Source organism: Ursus maritimus, unplaced genomic scaffold (genome assembly GCF_017311325.1).
Source record: "Ursus maritimus isolate PB19 unplaced genomic scaffold, ASM1731132v1 scaffold_16, whole genome shotgun sequence".
NCBI classification, from domain to species: Eukaryota; Metazoa; Chordata; class Mammalia; order Carnivora; family Ursidae; genus Ursus; species Ursus maritimus.
In genome coordinates, this window is record NW_024424008.1 from 53,685,852 (window position 1) to 53,698,665 (window position 12,814).

Consider the following 12,814-nt stretch of genomic DNA (forward strand, 5'->3'; position numbering starts at 1 on the left):
TATGTTCTAGCCACGGCAATTTTGTCTCCAGATGCTGAGCCCTTCCNGCTGACTTCTACCACTGTATTTTATTTTGGCAGATGGGGGATGGAAATTTTCTGGACTTGGATTTCTGCACCTTGATTTTATATTTTGGCCTTGGAATTATTTTATGAAGCATGTGTGTGTGTGTTTGGGGAGACTAAAATTTTCAGCCTGCCACCCCCAGACCAGGGAGCAGATAGAGCAGTTCTGCAACGCTCCGGACAATGCTGAAATCCAGCACGAGCCTGTCCCCAAACTGGAATGGCAAGCTGTCTGCATACAGGGAAGTTCCCCAGTCTGTCCCCATTCTCCACCCTGCAAACACATCACAGGACACCTAGCCAAGCTCCGGCAGGCTCCACACTCTACGAACTACCCTGTGTCCCAAGGTGAGGGCCAGGTCGATCAAGATGAAGGACTGCGTGCAGGGCACTGGAACATCTGCCCGGGAGGCAAGGCTGTCCCAGAGAGGAAGGGGTGGAATGCAGCAGGGGAAGCAGGGCTTAAATGCAAGAGCCTATGAGACAGTGTGACCTGCCTTTGAACCCTGGCTCTTCCCCCCACTTACCAGCCAGGGGGCCTCAGTCAACATTACCAAATCTCTGCGTGTTTCTCCATCTGTAAAAATGGGATGATAATATAATACCCACTTCAAAAGGTTGCTGTAAGGATTAACATTTAAAAATACACCTAAATGAATACTTGTAGGCAAAAGCAAACAAACAAACAAAAAAAACTTAAAGAACCAACCCAAATCTCACACATTATCCAAAAATTACCACAAAATGAATCATGGACTTATTTACATATAAAATGTAACACATAACACCTTCAGAAAAAAAAATAGATGAAAATCTACTGGACCTAGGGCTAGGCAGAAAGTTCTTAGGCTGAACACCAAAAGCGTAATCCATGAAGGAAATGTGGATAAATTGGAGTTTTTTCAAAATTAAAAACTTTCACTGTATGAAAGATGCCAGAAAGAGGATGAAAAGTCAGGGTATGAATGAGAGAATATTTACAAACCAGACATTTGACAAAATAGTTTTCTAGAATACATAAAGAACCTCCAAACTGAACAGTAATAAAGTAACAAGATAAGAATTAAAAATGGAGGGAAAACATGAACAGATATTTCACTGAAGAGGACACACAGGTGGCAAATAAGTACATGAAAATATGTTAGCATAAAGGGAATGCCAATTGAAACCACAGTGAGCTATCACTGCACACCTACGAGATTGGCTAAAAAAACAAATTTTTTGGCTAAAAAACAAAAAGAGAAAGAGAGAGAGAGAGAGAAATGATGCCACCAAATGCTGGTGAGGACACCAGATCAGAGACTGGGTCATTCATACTCTGGAGGTGGGACTGTAAAATGGTATAACCACTCTAGAAAACAGTTTGGCATTTCCTAATAAGTCTAATTTAGTCTAATAAGACTAAACGTACAATTAGCCTACAACCTAGCAACTGCACCCTTGGGCATCAACCCTAGAGAAATGAAAATGTGTTCATACAAAAACCTTAAAGTGGTGTTCACAGCAGCTTCATTGGTCACAGCTAGAACCTGAAAACAGCCGGGATGTCCTTCCGCAGGTGAATGGTAAGCTGCGGTATATGGATTGCTCAGGTGGAGGGGGGGAGGCTAGAAGGGGAGCCAGACCACTCAATGTCAATTATAGGAAGAATCAGCAACTACAGACCCCAACAGAAAGAGCATCAACAGGAAAGAATCAACCATTACAGGCCCCGCCAGGAAAAAGATGGACACTGCATCTCCTAAAAGAAATCAACATCCCCGCTACTCAGCCGATGGGAGACTGTCATCACCCTGTCTTGCTTTTCCCCAGTGGATTTTCATTAAAAACAACCCCTCCCAACTTCTTCCTTCCTCTCCATAAAATAATGTTTCTCCCTTTGTTGGACTTGCCTGTACTTTGGCCATAGTTTGCATGTCTTGAGTTGTAATTCTCTGCTATTCTCAAATAAACCCATTTTTTGTTGTTTGTAAAATAACTGACTTTTATGTGTAAGGCGAACGGTAAAAACCATGGACCACTACTCAGCAACCAACACACGCAATTATCAGTGCACATGACAACTTGGAGGAGGCTGCCAGAAATTCTATGGAGCGAACAAAGCGAATCGCCAAAGGTTACATATTGTACGAGTCCACTTACCTTCTTAGCAGGGTAAGTTTATAGACTCAAGAATGAATTAGCTGTTGTCGGGGGTGGAGGGGGGTTGGTTATGGCTGTGCCCGGCAGCACATAGGAGTCCGGTGATGAGCCTGTACCAGAGCTTGCCAGTGATGGTGGCCACATGAATTTACACCTGTGAAGCAGCTGCGGGGAACGAAACACACACACACAGCACTGTGAGCAGGTAAACCTGAAGTTTGCAGATGGAATCACTGCCCATTTCCCAGCTGAGATTTATGCTGTAGTTACATAAAATGTTACCACTGCCGGAACTGGGCAAAGGGTATGGGGGCTCGCCACATCATGCGTTACAATTGCCTGCTTCCAGAATTGTTTCCAAACAAAAAGATTTTTTTAAATACATGCAAAGCTCTTTTCCTCCTCCTCCTCTAATTTCCTTCTCTTCTTCCTTCTCCTATTGCTCCTGCTCCTTCTTTTTCTCTTCCTTCTTTCCCAACCCCCTCCTCCTCCTTCCTCTCTCCTTCTCCTCCTCCTTCCCTCTATCTCCTTCCCCTCTCCTTCTCCTCCTCCTCCCCTCTCCCTCCTTCCCCTTTCTCCTCCTCCCTCCCCCTCCTTCTCCTTGCTCTTAGTTCCAGGCAATGTTACATTCTCAGAGGCAAAATCTTTCCATAACAGGAGAAAGAGAGTAAACCAACATTTACCACTGAAAGCTTGGAGAATACCTGACCCCCTTCAACAAGTGGACGTGTAGAAACCGTAAGGAAGGAGAGAAAAGGCCCTTTAAAAGTCTGTGTTTTTTTTGTGTTTAAATGTCTGTGGCAGGAGACGATCACCGGAAGAAGTGGACCAGTTCTAAGACCTGTGGACCAAGAAGAAGAGGCTGTAAAGAGACAAGGGAAGAACTGACCTGCTACACAATGTAGTGCAGACCCTAGAGGGAAAATACGCCTCCAGGTGGCAAGCTTGTGAATGGTCAGGGCTATATTGTTAATCTGAGGAGAGCCAGCCTCCTGTCTCTGGGCCCTCCCAGGGCGGGCAGGAGCCAGGGGCCTGGGGGCTGGGAGGTCCCAAAGCACTGAGGCAGCTTTCTCAGCATGCACACCAGGAAACCGGACGCTCATTGGCTGTAGGAAAAGAAGAAGCCTTCTAAGACGGGACTGAGTTCATGCTCCTTGTTGTTTCTTTCTTCTATTTTCCTTACTGTTTAGTAAAGTTCTTCCTTTTATTTTATTTTTATGTATTTTTTTAGGAGTGAGGAACTCCCACACTACTTTGGGCACACTGAGAGGAACCAAGAAAAGTGTTTGTTCCCCATCTGCTTTAGGTGGTTGTGAAGAACACACTTTTTTTTTAATTGTTTGGTTTTTTGTTTTTAAATATTTTATTTAAAATCAATTTAATTAGTTTAATAGCGCATTATTAGTTTCAGGGATAGAGTTCAGTGATTCATCAGTTGCTTATAACACCCAGTGCTCATTACATCATGTGCCCTCCTTCATGCCCATCACCCAGTTACCCCATCCCCCCACTCACCTCCCCTTCAGCAACCCTCAGTTTGTTCCCTAGAGTTAAGAGTCTCTTATGATTTATCTCCCTCCCTGGTTTTGTCTTGTTTTATTTTCCCTTCACTTCCCCTATGTTCATCTGTTTTGTTTCTTAAATTCCACATGAGTGAAATCATGTGGTATTTGTCTTTTTCTGACTGACTTATTTCACTTAACATAATACCCTCTAGTTCCATCCATGTCGTTGCCAATGGCAAGATTTCATTCTTTTCGAAGCCTGAGTAATATTGCACTGTACGTATGTGTATATATATCTATATCTAATATATACCACATCTTTATCCATTCATCTGTCAATGGACATCTGGGCTCTTTGTCGATAGCGCTGCTGTAAACGTTGGGGTGCAGGTGCCCCTTCAGATCACTATGTTTGTATCCTTTGGATAAATACCTATTAGTGCAATTGCTGGGTCATAAGGTAGTTCTATTTTTAACTTTTTGAGGAACCTCCATACTGTTTTCCAGAGTGGCTACACCAGTTTGCATTCCCACCAATACTGTAAGAGGAAGAACACAATTTTTAAAAGTAAAAATAAACCCACCCCAACTCAAATAGGCTAGCAGAACATGAGCTCCTGGACAGGAATCATGGTCTGTCTCGTTCACTGTTGTCTCCTTAGCACTAGGCATGTAGTCAGGAGCTGGGGGGACAGATGGATGGATGGGTGGGTGGATGAATAATGGATGGGTGGGTGGGTGGGTGGAGGCATGGTTTGATGGGTGGGTGGAAGGATGGGTGGGTGGATGGATAGTGGATGGGTGGGTAGAGGGATGACGGATGGTTGGGTGGATGGACGGAAAGGTGAAACTCAGAGGACAGAGGCTGACTTGTGGCAGTTCCTCCCACCTCTCTTTGGGGGCTTCTCTAGTCCCAGTGAGTTCCTCCGTCCCTTACCATTTCCACATCTGCCCACAGCGCACGGCCAGGCTGCTGAGAGCTGCAGGCAGTTAAACTTCCGGAGTTAAGTGTCGTGACTGCCCCAGGACTCCTTTCCCACGGCAGGAACCCCTCAGAGAGCCCATCACTGCTGCCTTCCTCCCCTCAGATTCTTCACGATCATTTATGACACTTTGTGCAGTTTCTTAAATAAACACAGTGTTTTTCTAGCAAAAGGCTTTTCCGATGAAAGGGAAGTTGATGGTGAGGCTTGAGGGACCAAAGCAATCATCAGACTTGGAATTTACTGAGTCTTCACTTTGCACCCACTCCATCCACAGTGATCAGACCGCATCATCTCATTTAATCAATCCTGAGCTAAGTACTATTATTATTCCCATTTTTACAGGCTTAGGGGAGCTAAGTAACTTGCCTATGGTCATGAGGTTGATAACAAGATGCCCCAGGACTTGAATCTGGCTTGCCCCTGGCCAAAGCAAATGCTCTTAACACTGTTAAGGTGGCCTTAAGAGCTTTGATAAAATCAAACACGGACCCTCAGACTTGAAGCTCATCCAGGTTCGGTGTTGGGGTCCTGGGCCCTGAGGCCAGGTTTGAGCAATGGGGACCCCCTGCAGTGGAAATCAGCAGTGGGTGTTCTGTGACACTCCTGTCCTCCATCTACCCCTCAGGCCAGCGTGAGGTGGGTGGGCTGGCACTGAAGACAGAGCTTTGACTAATATCATACTGTCAGGACTTTGCCTGAGGCTAAAAGATATCTTTGGAAGCTGTGCCGGTAGAAACTCCATATTAACTCAATCAATTTCCGCTTCTGGAGAAACTTATGGGTTATTTAGTCAGAGGAAATGAATCTTTGTCTCTGCTTTTTTTGGCTGTAAAGAAAACAGTGTGTCCCTAGGACTGTTGAAAGACTTTTCCACCAGTAAGAGCAGAATACATACAAGCTGGTAAATTTGCATCTGAGTATGGAAACGTGGCATGTAGGCTGTCACAGATGGGGTCTCAGGCCGAGAAAGGGGAGCCCTTTGGCTTACACCCAGCCCTGAGCTATCCTCTCTCTCCTGGAAGAGTTACCCAGGGATGTCCCAGAAGAGAAGGAGTGATGGGTGGTCCTGGGAGCACTCAGTCAGGAGCAATTTGGAGGGGAGGAGGCCTCCTTTCCAGGCATCCAGTGGTGGTGGCATGGAGCACCAGGGCTGGCTTTTCATAGAAACAAAGACTGGTTTAGACAACAGCCTATGGGTATTTCCAGATGGTGACGCTGAATGATGACGATGTGGGAGCAGGTGGCCAAAGGAGGTTGAGTCTTTTATGCCTTGTAACACAAGGGTAAAAGACCCCCAACTACTTGGTCTCGTGAGGGAGAACGTGGTCTGGAAGGAGAAGCTAGATAAGAGACTAATGGAGGACAGCCCAGACAAGGGAAGGAGGGAATCAGAGCATATTGTCCTGCCCCAGCCTTCAGTGTCGTCTCAGTGTCCATCATTTCTCCCCATCTCCTCTCCCTGCTCAACCCATGGCCGACCCCGCCATGTCCTCCTTCCAACTCAGGAAGCAGACAGCTCGGACAGCACCTCTTCCAGGGAGGATTCTCTGCCCCCTGTGGCCCTCGCTGGACTAAAAGCCCTAGCTCTGTATTGCAAACATCACACTAGCCCCAATGGTACGTGATTGTGTGTGGCCAAACCCTTTCTCTTGAGCAGGCCCCTCTTGAGAGAAGAAACTGCGTGTGTCTGTCTTCTGTGTGTGCCCAGCACTTATCCCAGCGCCTGGCACCTAGTGGGCACTTTACAACGGGAGCTGCTGTTCACTGTAGTATTTTAGCCCAAACCATTACCACCAGTTGGGGGCGGCATGGAGAGTTTAAAACCAGACTTCACCCCAAGCTGGCCCTCGTGCAAGTCCCCTAATGCCTTCCCCTGCTAAATGTTAGCATTCAAACAAGTATTTATTGAGCACCTGTCACCTGCTGGCACTTTTCTAGGTACTTGGTCACACTAGGGCTCAGAACTAACAAAAACCATGGAGTTCACATTTTGGCGGGAAGAGAGGTGGAGTGCAAGCAGTAAACAGTGTGTCCTTATAAGCAAATAACAGAGCATGTTAGAATGATACGTGTCTATATTAAATTGTGGAAAGAAAGGAGCTAGGAGAACTCGGGCAGGACCACGCAACATTTAAACTGATATTTTCAGAGTAAGTAGAACTTAGCCAGGATAAAGGGGACCAGGGGACAGTCAAGGGCTCCTTCCGTAACAGTGACAACACAAACTGGCTGATACAAAAGGGGGAATTACTATCTCACGTAACCGGGAAGTCAATGATAGCCTTGGACACAGCAGGACCTGGGAGGCTCAAACAATGATGTCGACTTTTGGTTCTGCTTTCCTCTATTAACTCCATTCTCTGAGAAGCCCACATCAGGGAGGATACACTCACCAGCTCAGCTCCAAACTTACCTCCTACTCCAGGGAGCAACATGAGCAAACGAAGAGTTCCTTTCTTCCCTTTGCCCAGGTCTCGGCTGAGCTCTGATTGGCACTCCTCAGGTCACATGACCATCTCTAAACCAATTAGTATGATGAAAGGGCTATACAGTGCTGTGATTGGCTGCTCCTGGATTCTATGTTCTCTGGAACCAGGGTTAGAATCAGCTCCACCTGAACCCTGTGGTTAAGCATGGTGGAGGAGTAGTTCCCCAGGAAAAATTGAGAAATCATTACCACAACAGACGGAATGGGTACCGGGTCAGCAAATACCAATTGTCCAGTCTACAAAGTGATGGCAAGTCAGAGGCTGGGGCCCGGAAAGGTCAGCTGATGAATCCAAGGTCATCAAGCTGGCTAGGGCAGAGCTGGAAGGCCAGCTCTTGGTCCGTGCTGGTTTCAGAATGCCTTCAGAAAGAAGCCAATGGGGGTCACCTGTCCTAGCCTCTTACTGCTGACCAAGTGGCATTTCCCAGCCACCCCTGCAGATAGTGATTTTCTTTTCTCAATGACTATGGTTACAGCAGCACATAGTCCAGCTATTTAGAAAGTCCTTATTTCAAAAATGCTATTTCTACTTCAATTCCTGACCTGAATTTCATGATTCTACTAGTTCTGGGAAGCTGAAAAAAAAAAAAAAAAGGCACCTATTCCTTTATTGCTTCTTTAATGATCCACAGCCTCAGCTGTGTGGCCGGAGCAGGACCCCAGACTGATGGCACTTTAAGGGAGGAGTGTGTCCCCAGCAAACATCCAGGGGAAATATGAGAACAGGTCTAGCTGTAGTGGTCAGATGTTATTCACTGGTGTTCAGGGAGCAGGGCCAGGGTGGGGGGAGGGGGTCAGCCCCTTCTGCTGATCGGCTCAACGGGGCACACCACATTTCTCCTGACGTATTTGCAAACTGTCCTTGGGAGAAAAAGCCACAGCTGAGTCAGGTAGAAAGAGACCTAGAAATACAGACCATGTAGGAGAGGTCTGCTTCAGCAGACATGCTCCCTCCCTTTATAAACTGCTCTAGTACTGATCTCAGACCAACAGAAGTCTGAAGACTTCTAAATGCTTCCCTTTGCTTGAAGGACACCAGGCACTTCCCCCCCCATACCTCGACTTTAGAGTGATAATCCCTGTAATCCAAGGGCTGGGGTTTGGAGAACCTCTGCCCTCAGCGGACGTTTCTCTAATTCCTGATGTCAGGTGCATTGATCAGGGGCCAAGACCATATTGGCGCCAAGAGGAGCTTTCTGCTGTGTCTGATTTTTTTTTCACCCTGATGACGCCCTGCTATAATTATAACAGAAATGAAGGGATTTATCTAGCTCACCCACAGGCGTTTATACCGTCTAGCACAATGCTTGGCATGTAGTAGGCGCTTGATAAATATTTACTGAATGAATGAGGAGCTTTTCAGGATCAAGATGCCACTTAAATGACCTTGGCTGAGGAGCCGCTTAATGGAAGGACAGCTCTGGGCTCCCCACCGTCTGAGGGTGGACAGCAGTCTCTGGAAATGCAGGCACCGTCCCGGAGAAGGTGCTCTGGCCTGAGCCCGCCGCCGTCCCACGCCTCCGGTGCTGCGTGGCGCCAGATCAGCTGCGGAGGTAATCCTTTGCAGGGGGGAGACTTAAGCTGTTATCTAACTGCCCGCTGATGGATTAGCGGGGCTTTCGGATAAAACCTTAAAGGGGTTAGGGTTTCGCTTTCCCCTTCATGCTCAGGGAGCAAGTGAGGACTGGCCACCTCCCTGTGCTGCAGCTTGGGCCAGAAAGTTAACGAGAGGAGAGGCAGGGCTGGGCAGAGGGCAGTGAGGTTCAAGGCAAAGGCTGGATTCGGGGCCTGGCTCAGTTATGATTTCCTTGGGAAATTCTGGACAAGACATGGAGTTTCTGAGTTTCTCTTTCCTTGGCCTCGAATGGGACATAATGGCTGCCTGATGGGGCGTCATTGGCATGAAGTGAGAGCAGAGGCATGGAAGCCCTTTTGAGGGAGTTAGAAGTACTTCCCTTTGGGGGACATGCGCAGGGACAGACCAAACGCCAGGACTGTCTGGGCTGGACCTTGAATGAGGCCTTTGGTCTAGATTTGCTCAGAGAAAGTGTAGAGGGGACCGTCGTGTTCCACATCCTAGGGCTGCTCTGAAGGACAACTGTGGTCATGGCCATGTTCTTCTCTGAGGAGCAGGAGACCCAGGCGCTTGGCACCTCGACAAGGGAATGCCATGACCGAAGGGAAGTCACGGTCGCTGTGGTGACTCACCCACGTGCTCCTGGGGACAGGGCCAAGGACAAACTCAAGAGCGTGCCCTCCTTAGAGTGAGGTCTGTAAACACCTTCTGTCTACACCTAATTCTCTTTTGCTTGTCCACAAAACTTCTCACAGCAATCTTCCAGGTCTTCCAGCTAGAGGTTGAATTCTAGTGGGAGAGGCAAAAACATGAAGAGACAGAAACAATTTCACAGGAATGAAATATTCAAAAGTGCAGCACAGCCACGCAAGACTGAGAGAAAGGCGGGCAGCGTGGGCTGCGTGCACCCAGTAGGGTGGTTGTGTGCCTGGAGGGGCCCCGTGCAACCTAGGGCCAGCCGCTTGGTCCCTAAGCGTTGTTGTCAGTAAAAAGAGAATCATACGAGCACTCACCTGATTCGGCAGGACCTGGAACCCAGTGAGTACTTAACAAAAAGCACCTGCCATTTTTATGATGTTGGGGCTTCGAGGGTGGGTAGGATTTGAAGAGAGGGAAGGAGAAGGTGTTTGAAGTGAGCAGGGGGCGGAAGCAGGAGGATGGAAATGAGCAGAATGTATGCAGACAAATGCGGGGGAGCTGGCCCATGGGAAGGAGTCCGCGGTGGGGGGCCACCATCCAACAGGCCTGCCTCAGGCTTTGTGAGGTGCTGAGCCCCCCTGTGAGCCACAGAATTGGCTAGCGGAGGTGGGGCCAGAATATGACGCTGAAACCAGGCCGGCTGTAAGGCTCAGCAAGACCACACCGCGTGGGCCGCGTGTGATTTTATCAATATTACTTATAGGAGGTAATCATAGATATGCTTATTGTAAATTATACCTACAACCTGTGAATCATAGGTCTTCCTTATACGCAGTGTAAGAAGTGCATATAAATCTTACATAGCTCAAGTAAAATAATAGGAGTGCTTTATCAGCAGAACGTCAGAAAGGAAAAAAGCGCTATGTTCTTACCATCACCACGCCCCTGTGCACACCCCCCCCCCACACGAGCACGCACGCCAGCAGGGGAGTTTGCCCTTGATCCTGTGGGCAGTTGTGTGAAGGTAGCTGAGAGGGGATACATCACTACCGAAGTGGTGTTTAAGAGGATTATTTGGGCTGCAGTGTGCAGGGGGCTTAGAAGACAGGGCGGGGACAAGGGAATCTGCAAGCAGGCTATTCCAGCGTGCCGGTCTTTTTCTGACCCCCTTGCCCCAGAAACTGAGGACGCAGGGCAGAGTTCCCATCGAATGCCTGCCTCCACACGCCTCCCCTCCATTCCCACCGGCCATCCTCACTGGCCTCCACTGCTACAGGCCAGTCCATACCCGGGTAACACTTCTCTATCCTCTGCCTTGGGCAGAGTCACGTGCCAATCCCTCTGACCCTGATAAGAATCCTCATGTTTAAGGACTCTGAAAAAGAGCATGAATGGGTGACCAGGCAGGGGCGCCCGTGGAAGCAGCCCACTCAGCACGTGACCGCAGCGGTGGCTACCGTTTCCTGCAGGCTTGCTGTGTGCCCAGCCCAATGCTGAGAGCCTTCCAGAAATCATCTCGTTCAAGCCTGACCTCAAACCCACCCCCACCTTCCACGACAAAGTGATGGCGGGGCTCGGCAACACACTGAGGGTGTGAAGTTAGAACGGGTGGAGCTGGCCCTGAGCCCAGGCTCCCAGACCCACAACCCGCATTCCGGGTATCGTGCCTCCGGCTTCCCCCTGCCTCCTGCGAGCCCCGCCCTTCTCTGCACCCTTGGCTCAGAGGTTCTCGCGCAGCGAGGACAACTCGGCCTTTTGGAGTCCTGGTTTCCTTATTTGTATTTACAAATACAAATGGGGTGTGGGCTAGATGCTTTCGAGCTGTGAATTATATTTAGCTAGTGAAATCAGATGGATTCCAATAAAGCAGTTGCTGGACTCGATGGTCCTGGAGTTATTTTCAGCTTGAACATTCTAGAAACCTTTGTCCTCATCACCCATTTCAGTATTTCTCACTGTCTTGCGTGCCTCTGATCTGGCCTAAGTTCCCACTGCGTGTGAACTAGCCCATTTTTACGCGGAGACTCATTTCTGTGTGGCGGAGAAGCAGACTGCGGTGCGAGTGTGCGTGGGGGCGGACCTGTGGCTCCGGGGGAGTGAGGGACCTCGGCGAGCAGATGGGGCGGCTGAAGATTAAAAGCGAGAATGGGAAGTTGGGGACGCCATGTGACAGGGCAGCAATGCTCAGGCTGAGCTGAACCGGCACGTCTGGCAGGCAGCCGCGCCCACACGGAGCAGCGCCTCTCAGCCCACAGCGACCGGCGCTAGGCCTGGAACTGGGCGGACCCGAGGCTGCGGTGGCCAGGAGCACATAGCTAGTCGCTGCAGTCGCTGCCGGCACCCGAGGGCCCCTCTCCACCCCTGCCGGAGAAATTCCATTCCAGCCCCAGGACACAAGCAGAGAACCCATTCTTCACTTGGCTGTTTTGAATTTGAGATCAAAGTAGATGTCTCGTTAAAAAAAAAAAAAGTCATCAAGCCGGCTTCAGACACAGAAGCCCAGCGCTTCACGGGTGCAAGGCAGCAGCAGGAACCCCGGGAGCTGGCTGTCACGGGTGGTGGTCAGCTGTTACCCACGCTCCCTTTCCAGGGCACTCAGGGAGGGAGGCCTGCAGCCCCGGCCAGTATCTTGATGAATGAACAAGTCCTTGGAATCAATAGGTTTTCCTGATTGTAAACTGAGGACAAACAGCCAGTGACAGGGAGCATCTATGTGGCAAGGGGGCTTGGAGGCACTTCCTGAGTCAGGGCCCCCAGCCCACTGCATGCCGGGCCCTGCTCGTGTAAATGCAACCTGGCCCCGGCCTCTTGCAAGCTCTGGTCACACGTTCCTGGCAGTCAGCACTGTCACACCGCCGAGAGCCCTGCTCAGAACCCCACCTGGCACAGGCCATCAGACCTGGATGCCTCGGAGGTCGTAGAAGGCAAGTCCACAGCTGGGTCTCGGGGGACCCTCATGTGTGCCACCAGGCGCAGGAGAGAGGGAAAGGCAATCATAACAGTCAGATAACTGCTCGCCTTCATCGGGGGTGGGGGTACCTAGGAGATGAGCAGATTTTGGTGAGGGTGGGAGGAGGCAGATAGTTCATGGTAATTTCCAGCCTAGAAATAATAGTCGCCACGAAGTAAGCGCCTTCTGTTTTCCAGTCACTGATACCAAGCATTTCATGTAGGTTTTATTTGAATCCAAAATTTTGCAAGTGTTGCGCCCATTTTTATAGAGAGGAAACTGAGGCTCAGAGAAACTAGAAGACTTTCCTCTAAGCCATGCCCCCGAGTGGAGGGACGTTTACATGCGAAGGAGTTAAAACCATGGTTGGAGTGAAATTCTGACTCCCCTACTTAGCAGCTCTGTGATCCTGGGAAAGAAGTACTTACTGTCTTCCTGTCTTAGTTTCTGCACCCACCACGGG